The 16,998-nt window shown below is 43.4% G+C and overlaps 1 protein-coding gene and 1 pseudogene across 2 annotated transcripts in view; both read left to right on the top strand.

Moving 5' to 3' along the window:
- Window positions 1-16,998, top strand: part of TNFRSF17 (TNF receptor superfamily member 17) — a 131,174-nt gene that overhangs the window by 91,856 nt on the left and 22,320 nt on the right. The window lies entirely within an intron of this gene.
- Window positions 197-1,339, top strand: LOC102286712 (small ribosomal subunit protein eS1-like; annotated as a pseudogene).

Here is a 16,998-nt window from a genome sequence, read left to right as displayed (position 1 = left end):
TGCTTCAGTCATGTCCGACTCTGCGAGACCCCATAGACGGCAGCCCACCAGGCTCCCCCGTCCCTGGGATTCTCCAGGCAAGAACACTGGAGTGGGTTGCCATTTCCTTCTCCAAGGTTCCTGCTATTCAAGTGCAATTGTCATTAAGCAAATACTGTCAGAAAAGAATCAGTCTTTTGGCTCTCTGAGCAGCACCATGGCAGTCGACAAGAACAAGAGCCTCATGAAAGGTGGTAAAAAGGGAACCCAGATGAAAGCAGTCGGCCCATTTTTTAAGAAAGATTGGTATGATGTGAAAGCACCAGCTGCGTTCAGTGTAAGAAATATTGGGACAACATTTGTTATGAGACCTCAAGGAACCAAAATCGTATCTGATGGCCTCAAGGGTTGTGTTTTTGAAGTGACCCTTGTTGGTCTGTAGGATGATGAAGTTGCACTGAGAAAATTCAGACTCATTACTGAGGATGTTCAGCACAAAACTGCCTAATTTCCATGGCCTGGATCTCATCATTGACAAAATATGCTCCATGGTTAAAAAAATGGCAGACCATGATTGAAGCTCATGTTGATGTCAAGATTATCCATGGTTGTTTGCTTCATCTGTTCTGTGTGGGTTTTACTAAAAAATGCAACAATCAGATTTGGAAGGCTCCTATGCCCAGCACCAAAAGGTCCACCAGACCTGCAAGAGGTTGATGGAAATCATGGCCCGAGAGGTGCAGATAAACGACTTGAAAAAGGTGGTCAAGAAATTGATTCCAGGGCTTCCTTTTTGGTGCAGTGGCTAAGAATCTGCCTGCCAATGCAGGGGCACCAGTTCAATCCCTGGTCAGGGAAGATCCCACATGCCACAGGGCAATTAAGCTCATGTCCCACAACTACTGAGCCTGCACTCTGGAGTCCCATAAGCCGCAACTACTGAGCCCATGTGCTGCAACTCCTGAAGCCCGTGCACCTGGAGCCTGTGCTCCGCCACGAGAAGCCTCCACAATGAGAAACTCCACATGCTGCAATGAAGAGTAGCCCCCGCTCACCACAACTAGAGAAAGCCTGAGCGTGGCAATGAAGACCCAGCACAGCCAAAACTACCATGCATAAATAAATAATTTAAAAAATACATTGATTTCAGACAGCATTGGAAAAACATAGAAAATTCTTGCCAGCCTTTCCACTCCATGATGTATCTATTAGAAAAGTAAAAATGCTGAAGAAGCCCAAATTTGAATTAGAAAAACTCATGGAGCTACACGGTGAAGGTAGCAGTTCTGGAAAAGCTACCGGGCATGAGACAGGTAGTAAAGCTGAACAAACTGTTGGATGTGAGCCACCTCTCCAGTAATTTTTTTTTTTTCTAATTCAGACTTTTCATGGTGACAAATAAAAGGTCTTATTTGTGACATTTTTGGGGGTCATTCTTTTTAGATAATCTGACAGCTTGTTGACTTATGTGTTCTGATTTGTTAGTAATGTGAATTTTACTGGAAAAAAAAAAAAAAGAAAGGAATCAGAGAAGAACGTATTCATGAAATCATCACCAGCTTATTTGGACAGAGAAAAACTATAGCATCCCATGGCCAAGGATGTGTTCATTTCACTTTGGGCAGGTTTTTGAGTCTGAGGATCTTTTTGTACAACCCTGGCAAGCTCTCCCTGTTTAGCATGGCTTCTTCTTTGAGAACCTCACAGAGCTAACTGGAAAAGGATGAAAGACAAGGATCCAGGGAGGCTCCCTTTTCCCAGAACCACTGTTTAGGATTCTTGTGTAGTTCCCCATAGTGACATTAGGCGTCACCTTTGAGTCGTCTGAGGCCAGTCTCTGAGCAACTGACAAAATGCCTCATTTCCTAAGAGTTTCTGGCTCTCTAAAATCCAGTTTGGAGGCATTCATTACCAGCACCCTGGCCCCAGAGCAGTTTGGATAATCTGGTTCTCATTTACGGAACCAAGCTTGCCCCTAAGAAGAGGCTCCCAGCAGCTGGATAAGCTAAAAGGGGCTCTGTGCCTGTGACTTTACAATTGATTTCTCTGTTGTCGAAAGGGGGAGGTGATGGATGAGGCTTCCCTGATGGCTCAGCAGGTAAAGAATCTGCTTGCAATGCAGGAGACATAAGAGATGTGGGTTTGATCCTTGTGTCGGGAAGATCCCCCGGACGAAGGCATGGCAACCCACCCGAGTATTCTTACCTGGAGAATCCCATGGACAGAGAAGCCTGGCGGGCTACAGTCTATGGGGTCACAAAGACTGAAGTGACTAGGCACGCATGCACTATATATGGATAACAGACAGTTTATGTAAAGGCCCTACCAGCTCAGAGCCCTATTCTCCCAGAGTTCTCTGCTCTGCCCTGTCTGATCGTCTCACACCTGTGTCTACACTAGGCTGTGAACAACTGTGGGCAGTGGGGGAGTGGGGACTCTTTCCTTTCCTCCCTTCTTCCCTCCCTTCCTTCTTCCCTCCTTTCTTTTCTTCCCTTCCATCTTTCCTCCCTCTCTCTCTTGATTCCTTCCATTCCGTGCATATTAAGTGCCAGACACTGGAGCTAAAACAGAGAACAAAACAGCCAGTCTCTATTCCTTCATGGAATTGACATTCTGATTCCTCATTTGTCTGTAAGTTCTCAGCACTTAGCACGTGGTAGGCACTTAACTGCTTTCATGGCTTGGTGTATACTCTTCCAGTTTTTTCCTATGTGTATACTAACACGATACATAATATTTAAATTTTAGATGGAAATGAGATCATGCATTAATACTATATATATATACATATAGTATATGTATATATAGTATCTATATATAGTGTATGTATCGGAGAAGGCAATGGCACCCCACTCCAGTACTCTTGCCTGGAAAATCCCATGGACAGAGGAGCCTGGTCGGCTGCAGTCCATTGGGTCGCTAAGAGTCGGACATGACTGAGTGACTTCACTTTCACTTTTCACTTTCATGCATTGGAGAAGGAAATGGCAACCCACTCCAGTGTTCTTGCCTGGAGAATCTCAGGGACGGGGGAGCCTGGTGGGCTGCCGTCTGTGGGGTCGCACAGAGTCGGACACGACTGAAGTGACTTAGCAGTATATGTATATACATATACTATATGTATATATATATTCTGTAACTCACCACCCCCCACTCCAGCTTAATAGTGTCTCGTGGCCATCTTTCCAGGTTAGAATATAAAAATCAACTTCAGGGTTTGCATTTCCCCAAGATGCCATTTTGGAGAAGGAAATGGTAACCCACTCCAGTATTCTTGCCTGGAGAATCCCAGGGATGGGAGCCTGATGGGCTGCGTCTATGGGGTCGCACAGAATCGGACACGACTGATGTGACTTAGCAGCAGCAGCAGCAAGATGCTATTTGGGCTTCCCAGGTGGTGCTAGTGGAGATGCTAGTGAAGATCCCCTGGAGAAGGGCATGGCAACCCACTCCAATATTCTTGCCTAGAGAAATCCCATGGACAGAGGGGCCTGGTATGCTACAGTTCATAGGGTCACACACAGTCAGACACATCTTAAGGGACTTAGCAAGCAAGATGCTATTTGGAGTCGCTCCGCCCCTTGGAGTTTAGAAAAGACTGGCTTCAACCCAAATTCATTCCCTGTGGAATCTCAGGGTCAGGTTAGGATTGTGAATGGGCCAGGTGTTCATGTTCTCATGGTCCCTGTTTATGCCTCTTCTGTTAATTTCATTCAATATATTTGATTAATCTCCTACTATTAGACATTGAGGTTGTTTCCAGTCTTTTCTTATCGCAAACAGTGCTGTAGTGAAGAAGCTTGTTCATCCTTTGTTTTATGGGTGTTGAATAAATTGCTGTAACTGGCGTTGCTGGGTCAATCTATATTGCTATAGATACAGGTATTATAGTATCTATGAATACTGTTCAATTCCCTTCACAGAAGCTGTGCTACTTTTTATTCCCAATAGGATATGTTACAAATTGTGATTTTTGCTTAACTGTGCAAATATACACACACACACACCTTTTCATATTCTTTTCCTTTTTGTTTTTTTTGGAACTGTTGATCTGCAGGAGCTTTTCACATGTCAGAGAAACTATCCTTTTGTAACTTAAAGTACAGATATTTTTTCTTAGTTTATTATTTATTTTCTTATCATCCTTTTTAAAAAAACAGCTGCTTAGTATCCCATAAATAATTTTAAGCAGTCTCTTTTTGCTAGACATCTTGGTTGGCTGTTATAAATGACACAGATCTTTCTACTAATCTGCAGTTCATCTCTTTATGCTAAATTCCTAAAAGTGGAACTGCTTGGTGAAAGAAAGTGCTGTGCTGTGCTTAGTCACTCAGTCATGTCCAATTCTTTGTGACTGCATGGACTGTAGTCCGCCAGGCTCCTCTGTCCATGGGGATTCTCCAGGCACAAATACTGGTGAGGGTAGCCTATTCCCTTTGCCAGGGGATCTTCCTGACCCAGGAATTGAACCGAGATTTCCTGCATTACAGGCAGATTCTTAGCCAGCTGGGCTACCAGGGAAGCCCTGATGAAAGAATATGGACCATAAAAAGCCTTTTGATACATATTGGGCCTTGGATATTATATTTTTTAAATCCTGTATTTGTTTATTTAACTTTTTTTTTTTTTTTGGTTGCACTGGGTCTTAGGTGCAGTATGCAGAGCCTTTAGTTTTAGTTGTGGCCTGTGGGATCTAGTTCCCTGACCAGGGATTGAACCTAAGCCGCTTGCATTGGGAGCGCTCAGACTTAGCCACTGGATCACCAGGGAAGCCCTTCTTTTTATTATTTAAAAACAACAATTATTTAGTAGTTAAAAAAAGAATGCCCCATGTCCCATTGGCCCATCTACTCAGAGAGGTGAGTCTAATCTATCCTCCCACCCTTTTTCACTTGCTCTGTATTATTTTGAAGGAAATCATTTCATCTATAAAGATCAAAGGATATAGAGAGATGCTATCTTTGGATGAAAAATTCACCATCTCTCACCCCAGTTCTTCTAGGTAGTGGCAATGGAAAGCTACCACGATGCTGTTTACAGTCTTCCTCCTGGAGCCTGCTGGGGGGCAAACATTGAATCCCATTGGCATGCCCCTTCTCTGGAACTCTGCTCTTGTTTTGCGGACAGGACAAAATGTTCACCCACATAGATGACTCAGCTAGCCCCAAGCCTCTTTGGTTCACTGCAGAATCCCCACAGACCCAAAAGCTTTGCTTCAACCGTACGTTTTCACTTATTTTTATTCATTCCAGAGGCAGGCAGGAAATTGCCATTGGTCCATGAGTCATGCAGGAATCTTTCCTCTGCCCTTTTGCATTTGGATGTGGCTTCCTTGAAAAATACCCAGGTGGACGGGCACTTCTCCCATGCAGTCTTGACTTTGTGGGCACTTGCTGGTGGAGGGCTCTGTCTGTTCCATGGCTGAGCCCCGGAGCCTTGGGGCATTGCCCAGAGCCTACCCAGAACCCTCCAGGCCATATTCTGAAAACTCCTCCTGCTTCTGACAGGCCTCCAGTCTCCTTCCTTAGTTGGCTTCACCCCGGGGGTACTGGGCATTGAGGAGGTTGGGGTGGACACTGTCAGCCAGGCCCGCTTCCTCATTTACACAGCACCAGTTATTGCCAAGACAGCTGCTAGCTCTCAGAATTTGGGAAGCAGAGAATCAATAGGGGTGCAGCAGTATCCATAGCAGCTGCTGGCTGCCTGGCTGTCTCTGCACGAATGACCTGACCCAGTGCCGGCACCATGGTGCTGGGGCCTTCCCACCTAGCTCACTAAAGCCTCCAGTGCCCTGCAGACAGGCATTTCATTATTCTGATTTTACCCAAAAGGCTCTGAGAGACCAAGGGACTCAATGAAAGTTATATAGCTTGAGCAGATCCTGGTTCTGGAGTTTTGAATCCAGGTCCTTAAGCTGGAATTTTGACCCTAAGGTCCTCAACCTTTTGATTCATTTTTAAAGTTCATTTTATTTTTGTTTATTTGGCTGTGTCAGGTCTTAGTTGTGGCACTTTGGGGCGCTTAGCTGTGGCTCAAAGGCTTGGTTTCCCTGGGCATGTCGGGTTTTAGTTCCTCGACCAGGGATCAAACCCACGTCCCCTGCACGGGAAGGCAGATTCTGAACCACTGAACCACCAGGGAAGTCCTTTGATTCATTTTTTTAAAACAAAGCAGGTAGAGGTCCTAGCAGAGAGGCTGTCCAATCAAATCCCACTCTGAGGCCCAACCTGGAGAAACCAAGGGCAGTAAGGTCAGGTTGGGGGTGGCATGAACAGTGGCTAATGACACTTTTCTGGGTATAAGTGATTGCCAGATGAGGCTTCCAGAGGGAAAATTTGCTTGTAAGTAATGGCTTCTGACCTCTTTGGGGTACTATCTGTGTTACTGAATGCAAGTTCCTATTGCTTGCCACGTGACAGGACAGGACAGATGAGTTATTGGGGCAAGGAATAGCAGCTTATTCAGAAAGCCAGAAAACTGAAAGATGGTAGACTAGTGTCACAGAGAGTTGGACATGCCTTAACGACTGAACAAGTGTCCCAAAGAACCATCTTTCCTGAGTTAGAATTCAGTCTTCTTTTATACAAAGTGGAGGAGGTAAAGTCCTGATTCTGGTCAGATTCTGGAAGAGATGTCCTAATTTCTTCCTCCTTATAGTCGTTCACATGTGGGTCTGGTCAGGAGGTTTTCTATAAGGCAACAAAGGTATTTTAGCTTAACATTCATTACATGGGAGCCAGGGTTCTCAGAGATAGGCCATTATGTATAATTTAATCTTATGGGCAATATCCCTTTTGTGATTAACTTGCGGACGACAGAGGATGAGATGGCTGGATGGCATCACCGACTCAATGGACATGAGTTTGAGTAAACTCTGGGAGTTGGTGATGGACAGGGAGGCCTGGCATGCTGCAGTCCATGGGGTCGCAAAGAGTTGGACACGACTGAGCAACTGAACTGAACTGACTGAATTGCAGCAAAAGCAATGGAAGACAAAGCGTAAAGTAAAAGAAACATCCAATACGGAGTCAGAATTATAGCTAGAGATGAGAGGGGGACCTCTCAGTTCAGCAATGGGCCGCATGGGGGCTTTGGAATGTTCTCCTGTCACTCTGAATGGACAGACCTGTACATCCACGCAGAGTGGAGTACTTTGCCTAAGTTGGGATGCTGGGGCTGTGGTCTTCTCTGCCCACCTCATCAAGACTCTGAGTCACCAGGGGAACTATGGAACATCAACATGGTAGAAATTTTCCCTTCTTATAAGGAGAGGGAAATTTGCACATGGACAGACACCTGGGAGAATACATCTGAGGCATCTGATAGAGGCAAATATTGGAGCCAAGGAATGCCAAGGATTGCTGGCAGTATCCAGAAGCTGGAAGGAGTGAGGAAGGTTCTAGAGCCTCCAGAAGAACCAAGCCTACCAACACCTTGATTTCAGACTGCTGGCCTCCGGAACCAGGAGATAATATATGTCTATTGTTTCAAGCCACCCAGTTGTGAAAGTTGTTACCTAGGAAACAAACTGGGTTAATTATTTTGTTTGCTTACTTGCTTATGGCTTTTCTTCCAATTGACAAGACTCTTATTTGTTTATTCTCTCTTGTATCCCTAGTGCCTAGCTGTGGGTCGAACACAGAAAGAACTCGCCATGTATTTTTAGATGAATCAAATCTCTCACGTAATCAGCCATAACATCTTGTCAACTGTAGCTTGTCTTGTGTTCATTGCCTTGTATCGTGTTCTTCACTCTCACTTTAGGTCATCATCTCCTCTGAGTTTTTTTTTGGGAGCTGGGTGTATCTTCCTTGCTGTGCCTGGGCTTTCTCTAGCTGTGGCAAGTGGGCTTCTCACTGCAGTTGCTTCCCTTTTTGGGGAGCACAAGCTCCAGGGAGCTCAGGCTTTAGTAGTTTCAGCTTTCAGGCTCAGCAGTTGTGGCTCCAGGGCATGTGGGATCCTCCCTGAAGAGGGATTGACCCCTTGTCTCTTAGCTATTGCACCATCAGAGAAACCCTCTCCCTCTGAATTTTTGCAAGAGCCTTCCATCTTGTCTCCTTGAAGTTTAACTTTTTCTCTTCTTTTTAACACAAATCTGATCTTCTCACTTCCCCATTGTAAACCGTTTATTCTTTCCCCGCTGTCTATATTAGCTGTTGGACGTTGGGTATGTGGGTATGTATGAGGATGTGTGTGTTCAGTTGTGTCCAACTCTTTGTGACCCCATGGACTGTAGCCCACCAGGTTCTTCTGTCCATGGAATTTTCCAGGCAAAAATACTGGAGTGGGTTGCCATGTCCTTCTCCAGCGGATCTTCCTGACCCAGGGATTGAATCTGCATCTCTTGCGTTGGACCTGGGGTATGCGCCATAAACTCTCAGCCTCAGTTTCCTCATCTGTGGAATGGGAATAATAATTGCACCTACCTCCCACCAACTTGATGTGAAGATTAGCTGAGAATCAGTTGATTCTCACAGAGCACAATGCCCAGCACATCACAGGGGCCCTGTGAATACTGGCTTTCACCATTAGGTCAGCATTTGTGTGGGACTGAGGCTAGAGACCTGAGGCTATATAAAATGAGTCCTTTGTTAAGATGGAGAAAAGCATTTTAAAAATCATGCATTCAAAATTGGCTTGCCCAACAAAGTGATTAAAAAGCAGAGTTTGTCTGGCCTTTTGGCCTGTTAAAGTTTGGAGAAGATATCTATTTTCAAAGCATGAGTTTGCATATCATTAAAGACACAATGAAAACACATTAAGTGAAAAACTTAAAGTAGGCTCATATTTATATTAAAATTATATCATTTGTATCATAGACATAATCTTAAATGTGGGAATAAAGGAACTGATTTTAATCATGGCTCAGAATTGATGCTTTCTATCTCTAAAAACCTCTTAATCAGGAAATTTCCCAAGAGAAATCGTTTAAAATACAGGGTAACACATGTGAGAGCAATTCCAAAATTTAATGTGTGCAAATTATTCATATATTCATAATTTTATTATAGCATATTGGATTTGGGGAATCAAGCCCAGGTGAAGAGAAGCTTAAAAAAGGCCCATAAGTGAAATGAATTTAAATATTGCAACTACCTTCCTGTCGACCCAGAGAGTTCACTAAAGCACTAGCAATTTTAATAAGATTGGAAGTTCTTGTTGATTTGAAAGGCTAAATTGATGAGAACCTCTCTTTTTTAAAAAAAGCTTTCTTTCAAAAAGTCAGACTTTCTGTAGAATTGAACAGTTCTGTAATATGGTCAGATGCTCTTCTCAAGCTGCTTTGTTTGATTTGGCAAGTTTTAAAAATAGTGCCAGCAAGGAAGATAGTAAATGACTGAAAACAGAAATATGAACATGGCTTGCTAGTATTATTATTTACTACTTATTAAAATTAGAAATTCTCTTAAAAGTTAATAGGCGAGAGACTTCCCTGGTGGTCCAGCGGTAAAGACTTCACCTTCCATTGCAGGAGGTGTAGGTTTCGATTTCGGGTCCGGGAGTTAAGATCCCACATGCCTCGTGGCCCCCCAAATCCAAACATAAAACAGAAGTAATATTGTACCAAATTCAATAAAGACTTTATAAAATGGTCCACATCAAAAGAAAAAAAACTCTTAAAAAGTTAATAGGCGAGACAGAGAGGCTTTTGGGCAAAGTATAGTAGACTGGGAGGGCACCCTCGTGTGTGTGTGTGTGTGTGTGTGTGTGTGTGGTGTGCTTAATGACCTTTCTGCCTTGTGATGCATCTATTTTTGGACCCATCTCAGTCATTGCGGATCCTTGGTTTCCTAGAATCACTGAGAGGAGGTAAAGACTGTTTGACAAGAAGACCAGAGATTTTACTGTCTCCTGGGAGCATATCAGGCCATGGAAAATTGAACCATGACTTGGGCCTGTGCCCAGTAGGAAAGGAGAACTCTCTCCACTGTCTTATTTTATTCAGTTCAGTTCAGTTCAATTGCTCAGTCGTGTCCGACTCTTTGCAACCCCATTGACTGCAGTACGCCAGGCTTCCCTGTTCATCACCAACTCCTGGAGCCTGCTCAAACTCATGTTCATTGCATCGGTGATGCCATTCAATCATCTCATACGCTGTCGTTCCCTTCTCCTCCCACCTTCAATCTTTCCCAGCATCAGGGTCTTTTCCAGTGAGTTGGTTCTTCACATTAGGTGGCCAAAGGATTGGAGTTTCAGCTTCAGCATCAGTCCTTCCAATGAACATTCAGGACTGATTTCCTTTAGGATTGACTGGTTGGATCTCCTTGCAGTCCAAGGGACTCTCAAAAGTCTTCTCCAACACCATGGTTCAAAAGCATCAATTCTTCGGTGCTCAGCTTTCTTTATAGTCCAGCTCTCACATCCATACATCACTACTAGAAAAACCATAGCTTTGACTAGACGGGCCTTTGTCTTATTTTGTTAAAAAGTTAAATCTCCTAAAATGGTCTTTGCTTACACACATATACCTTCATGTTGTATACAATGAAAACAGTACAAACAGGAACTTTGCTGGTGGTCCAGTGGGTAAGGCCCCATGCTCCCAATGCAGGGGGCCCAGGTTCAAGCCCTGGTCAGGAAACTAGATCCCACATCCCGCAGTTAAAAGAGCCCACATACTGCAACTAAACATCCTGTATGCCAAAACGAAGCTGGACGACCACACGTGCTGTAAGCAAGACCCAGAGCAGCCAAATAAAGAAGGAAAGAAAGAAAATAGTGCGGATGAAATGACAGTGTCGCTTGACCCTCTTACTCTCCCCTCCCCCCTCCACTTGGGACCCTGGTTCCTCATTCCAAGTTCAGTAGCCATCGTTGTTACCATTTCCATGCATCTCCTTCCAGATATTTTCTGTGCATTTGTAAACACGTATGCATGGAGAAACCGAGTTTGTACATGGCTTCTAATTCACATTAAAAAAAAATTCTAAGCTATACATGCTCCTAGTTGAAGGCTCCAATCATTAAACAAGTTCTGCAGGAGAACAGCAGGCCCAGCCAGCCCTGTTTCTAGCTCTCTGTTCACGGTGCCCTAAAGTGAACACTTCCAACTTGTTCCTGATCCCTCTCTAACTCTCAATAATATGCTTAGATGTCTACTTCAGGTGTTTTCAGCTTCAGGCATTGTCTTTTGACTTCCCAGGGTGGAAGAGGCTTTAGACTTCAGTTTTAGGCTATCACCAGCAATCACTCAACCCCCTTCTGTGCTCCTCTCATTGTGGTACCAAAATCTTGGTTAGATCAATATTTGCATTATTATAAACATGGATGTGCCTTTCACAGCTGAGCCACGTTGAATACCATGGAGTTCAGGGGTCTGTTTTTTCTTTGCTTTCTTGACATTAGTAATGGTTAAGTTTCCCCATGTGTGTCACGTTCTATATTCTCACCACTAATTAAGCTGCAAGCTCTCTCTCCAAATCGTCCCCACTGCTATATGCATTAGGTTTTCCATCAGCCTTATCCTGGAGTGACTCTCCAGGAGCCTTTTGACCTGGTCCATTTGGGACTATCTTCTCTCTAAGCTCCATGTACAGATGTTACCCTGGGAACTTTCTTTCCATCACCCTGGGATTGCTTCTCCTTTCTCTTAAGCTGGGTTTCCTCTTGCTTGGGTATCTTCCTCTTTCCTGGTGTGTTTATTTATTACCCTCTCCAGTAGATTTCTGAGGAAAGATACATGGGTATTATGTGTAGTTTTTCTGTGAGAGATCTTATTAGACTGTTGTTCTGTATTATTCCTTTTTCCCACTTAGCCTTGTGTTTTGACAGTATCTCCCCATTGATGTGAATAATTTCCCTCTTACTTTAATGGCTGAGTAGATCATAGAAACCCTGTTAACTGAAACAATTGGCGTTCTCTGTTGGATACTTGGCTTCCCATGTGGCGTTAATGGTAAAGTTCCGCCTGCCAACACAGGAGACTCCAGTTCGAACCCCGAGTGGGAAATTCCATAGACAGGAGCCTGGCAGGTTAAAGTCTATGGGGCTGCAAAGAGTTGGACACGACTGAGCACGCACGATACTTCATTGAAAATCAGAACCATAAGAAAAACATACAGTGGCAAAGAGTGGCTCAAAGCTCACCAATTCTATTCTATTCTTTTCTGCCCAAGAAGACTCCCCTGCCGTTAGGGTGGGGGCCATGTACCAGGGATTGACCAAAGATAAGTAAAATATTTAAATGTATGTATTAGGGTTCTCCAGAGGGACAGAACCAATAGGGTATATATAGAGGGATTTATTATAAGGAATTGATCACGGAGGCTGAGAAGTCCCAAGATTTGTAGTCAGCCAGCTGGACACCCAGAAATCCAATGGTTTGGTTCTAGTCCATGTCTGAAGGCTGATATCCCAGCTCCAAGACAGTTGGGCACAGAGGGTGGATTTTTGAGCCTTTTTGTTCTGTTCAGGTCTTCAGTGAATTAGATGAGGCCCACCCACACTGGCGAGGGCCATCTGCTTTCCCTAGTCTACCAATTCAGATGCTCACCTCATTCAGAAACATCTTTATAGACAGAGGCAGAATAATATTTGACCAATATCTGTGCACGCTGTGGCCCAGTCAAGTTGACACATACGATGTATCATCGCAATGTGATAGGTCACTTGCAGACCTCGCCCTAATGCCCCTTGTGGATTCCTCTATATAGTCTTTCTTTCCTTTCTGTGGTGCTTTTGGAGGCCACATACTAGAGGTGATGGAGCCAGAGGGAAGGTGCCTGGACCCCTGATTCACCATCTGTCCATAATGATATTAACAAATGAATGAATGAATGACCGGGAAAGAAGGAAAAGCCCTTCCTTACAGAACAATGCCAACTCGCACATGTACAAGGAACGATGGAATTAGAAAGTCACCATCTGGCAGCCACCGCAGTGAGGAGTGTTTTGGGCAAAAATCTTCAATGGATGCTAAAATTAGTAGATGAAAGATTGACGAGAAACTGGATATTTGCATAGTTTCAAAATAAACCCGAGTACGATATTTATAAATCAGGAAGGTTAAAAAGTAATAATTTAGAATGGAGAAACCTGGCTGAGACCATCTTAACCAGTAATCCAAATGGACATCACCAGCAGTGTGTCAAATATACATCCTGTGCCTTTGACACAGAGCACTGAGAGGGACCAATATCACATCTGTGGTGTTCTGACCACGTGTGCATCAGGGGGAAAAAATGCAATGAATTCCAATCAAGGGACATTCTAAAAAAAGAATAGGCCTGTGCTCTTTTAAAAATTATTTATTTGTTTATTTATGGCTGTGCTGGGTCTTCCTTGCTGGTTGGACTTTTCTCTGTTTGTGGTAGGCAGGGGCCACTCCCTAGTGATGGTGCATGGGCTTCTCATTGCAATGGCTTCTCTTGTTGCAGAGCACAGGCTCAGTAGTTGTGGAGCATGGACTTAGTTGCTCCAAGGCTTGTGGGATCTTCCTGACCCAGGGATCAAACCCATGTCTCTTGCATTGGCAAGTGAATTCTTTACCACTGAGCCACCAGGAAATCCCTGGGCCCGTGCACTTTGTTTTTTTTTTTTTTTTTCCATTTATCTTTTGGCCATGCAGCTTGTGGGATCTTAGTTCCCCACCAAGGATTGAACTCAGGCCCTCAGCAGTGAGCGGCTTCCCTGGTGGCTCAAATGGTAAAGAATCAGCCTTCAATGCAGGAGACTTGAGTTCGATCCCTGGGTCAGGAAGATTCCCTGGAGAAGGGAGTGGCTGCCCACTCCAGTATTCTTGCCTGGAGAATTCCATGGACAGAGGAGCCTGGCAGGTTGCAGTCCATGAGGTCGCAAGGAGTCGGACACGACTGAGTGACTAACACTCAGCAGTGAGAGGAAGGAATCCTAACCAAGGAGTTTCCAAGAATAAACTTTTAAAATTTATTTTTATTAGTTTTCTCTATTTTTTGTGCGTATCGCCCTGCATATGGGATATTAGTTCCCTGACCGTGGATTGAACCCGGGTCCCCTGCAGTGGAAGCGTGGTGTCTTAACCACTGGACCACTAGGGGTGTCCTGAGGGCCTGCGCTCTTTGAGAAATGCCCGAACCGTGAAAGGCAAAGACAGAGGAAGGGTTCCAGGGTCAAGGAGAATTGCTTTGTTCCTGGATTGGATTCTAGACCAGGGAAAAAAGCTGTTTTCTTTTGCTATTCATGGGAAATTGGTGAAATCTGAATAAGGTCTTAGATGATAGTATCCATGTTCATTATCATCAATATTAATTTCCTGATTTTAACAATCATACTGTACCTGTATGATAGAATGTCTTTGTTTTTAGGGAATATATACCGACATATTTAAGGGTGAAGAAATATCATGTCTGCAAGTTGATTCCTAAATCATTCATAAAAATGACAAAATTATGTATATATAAAGAGAGACCCTCATGCTGGGAAAGATTGAAGGCAAAAGGAGAAGAGGGTGACAGAGGAGACGGTTAGATAGCATCACTGACTCATTGGACATGAATTTGAGCAAACTCCTGGAGATAGTGAAGGACAGGAAAGCCTGGTGTCCTGCAGTCCATGGGGTCTCAAAGAGTCGGGCACGACTTAGTGACTGAACAACAACGACAAAGAGAGAGCATGCTCTAGAGAGAGGTAGAATTACAGAGCAAGTGTAAATGTCAGCATTTCTGTAAGAATGAAATTTTGTCAAAACAAAGTTCAGGGAATTTCCTGGTGGTCCAGTAGCTAGGATTTGGCTCTTTCATTGCCAAGGACCTGGGTTCAATCCCTGGTCAGGGAACCAAGATCCTGCAAGCTGCACAGTGTAACCAAAACCAAAAATAAATAAATAAATAAATAAAACCAAAACCAAAACCAAAACAAAAAAGTTAAAAACAAATTGGCATAATAGGGAAACCTCTGCCATCATAAATCTCAATGTTGATTTCACCACAATGAATTTTCTGAAAAGTAATTTTCAGGTAGGATGTTTTTGTTACATAGTGACAATTATCACTGTAATTTTCTTTATTCTATGAAGGGATCCATTAATTAAACATTAAATGTGTTTAATGTTTAATGTGACGTTAAATGTGTCAAAGAAAATATCTGGCAAGTTGCTTTTTAAAAACGTCTGATGCTCTTAGGTATTTTTGTGGATAGTTTGGATGGTATACTTATTTCCACTCAGCCTGAGAGTTTTGAGTTCATGGGGCTTACAAAATATCCCACAACGTTGACAGAAATTAAAAATGTATAAAAATAGAAAAACTCAAGAATGTATTTCTACCAAGAGACAATATTTACCTAAGTAAAAATTGACGTGCTTTGGGACTTCCTTGGTGATCCAGTGGTTAAGACTGTGTTCCCAACGCAGAGGGCCCGAGTTCAGTCCCTGGTCAGGGAGCGAGATCCCTCATGCTGCAACTAAGACCTGGTGCAGTTGAAAACAAGCAAACAAAAGATCATGCTTATTAAAAAAAATAGATGTGCTATTATCAGGTCTTTCCAAAGTGTTCAAATTAGTTTTCAAATACATGCTAACTCTTTTTATTTTTCACATTTTTACTGGTTTATGTGATATTTACACAAGAACGAGTACAAATGTAAATAGGTCTGGAAACCAGACAATTGACTTTCGGAAAAAACATGCAGTTCAACAAATGGGAACAAACGTTCACCTCCGTGTGGTAGTTCAGTGTCTCCTCCCGCTCTTGCTGTGGGCCCCACATGGTTGATCTTACAGACTGGTGAGTATTGATTAGTCCAGCTGGTTGGGTAATTGGAGATCATTAAAGGAAATCAGAGATACCAAAGGAACATTTCATGCAAAGATGGGCTCGATAAAGGACAGAAATGGTATGGACCTAACAGAAGCAGAAGATATTAAGATGAGATGGCAAGAATACACAGAAGAACTGTACAAAAAAGATCTTCATGACCCAGATAATCACGATGGTGTGCTCACTGACCTAGAGCCAGACATCCTGGAATGTGAAGTCAAGTGGGCCTTAGAAAGCATCACTACGAACAAAGCTAGTGGAGGTGATGGAATTCCAGTTGAGCTATTCCAAATCCTGAAAGATGATGCTGTGAAAGTGCTGCACTCAATATGCCAGCAAATTTGGAAAACTCAGCAGTGGCCACAGGACTGGAAAAGGTCAGTTTTCATTCCAATCCCAAAGAAAGGCAATGCCAAAGAATGCTCAAACTACTGCACAATTGCACTCATCTCACACGCTAGTAAAGTAATGCTCAAAATTCTCCAAGCCAGGCTTCAGCAACATGTGAACCGTGAACTTCCTGATGTTCAAGCTTGTTTTAGAAAAGGCAGAGGAACCAGAGATCAAATTGCCAACATCCGCTGGATCATGGAAAAAGCAAGAGAGTTCCAGAAAAACATCTATTTCTGTTTTATTGACTATGCCAAAGCCTTTGACTGTGTGGATCACAATAAACTGTGGAAAATTCTGCAAGAGATGGGAATACCAGACCACCTGATCTGCCTCTTGAGAAATCTGTATGCAGGTCAGGAAGCAACAGTTAGAACTGGACATGGAACAACAGACTGGTTCCAAATAGGAAAAGGAGTATGTCAAGGCTGTATATTGTCACCCTGTTTATTTAACTTATATGCAGAGTACATCATGAGAAATGCTGGACTGGAAGAAACACAAGCTGGAATCAAGATTGCCAGGAGAAATATCAATAACCTCAGATACGCAGATGACACCACCCTTATGGCAGAAAGTGAAGAGGTACTCAAAAGCCTCTTGATGAAAATGAAAGTGGAGAGTGAAAAAGTTGGCTTAAAGCTCAACATTCAGAAAACAAAGATCATGGCATCCAGTCCCATCACTTCATGGGAAATAGATGGGGAAACAGTGGAAACAGTGTCAGACTATTTTTCTGAGCTCCAAAATCACTGCAGATGGTGACTGGAGCCATGAAATTAAAAGACGCTTACTCCTTGGAAGGAAAGTTATGACCAACCTAGATAGCCTATTCAAAAGCAGAGACATTACTTTGCCAACAAAGGTCCGTCTATTCAAGGCTATGGTTTTTCCA

This window comes from Bos mutus, chromosome 25, assembly GCF_027580195.1.
Source record: "Bos mutus isolate GX-2022 chromosome 25, NWIPB_WYAK_1.1, whole genome shotgun sequence".
NCBI lineage: Eukaryota > Metazoa > Chordata > Mammalia > Artiodactyla > Bovidae > Bos > Bos mutus.
Note: the sequence above shows the minus strand (reverse complement) of the source record. Positions and strands in the feature narration are given on the sequence as shown.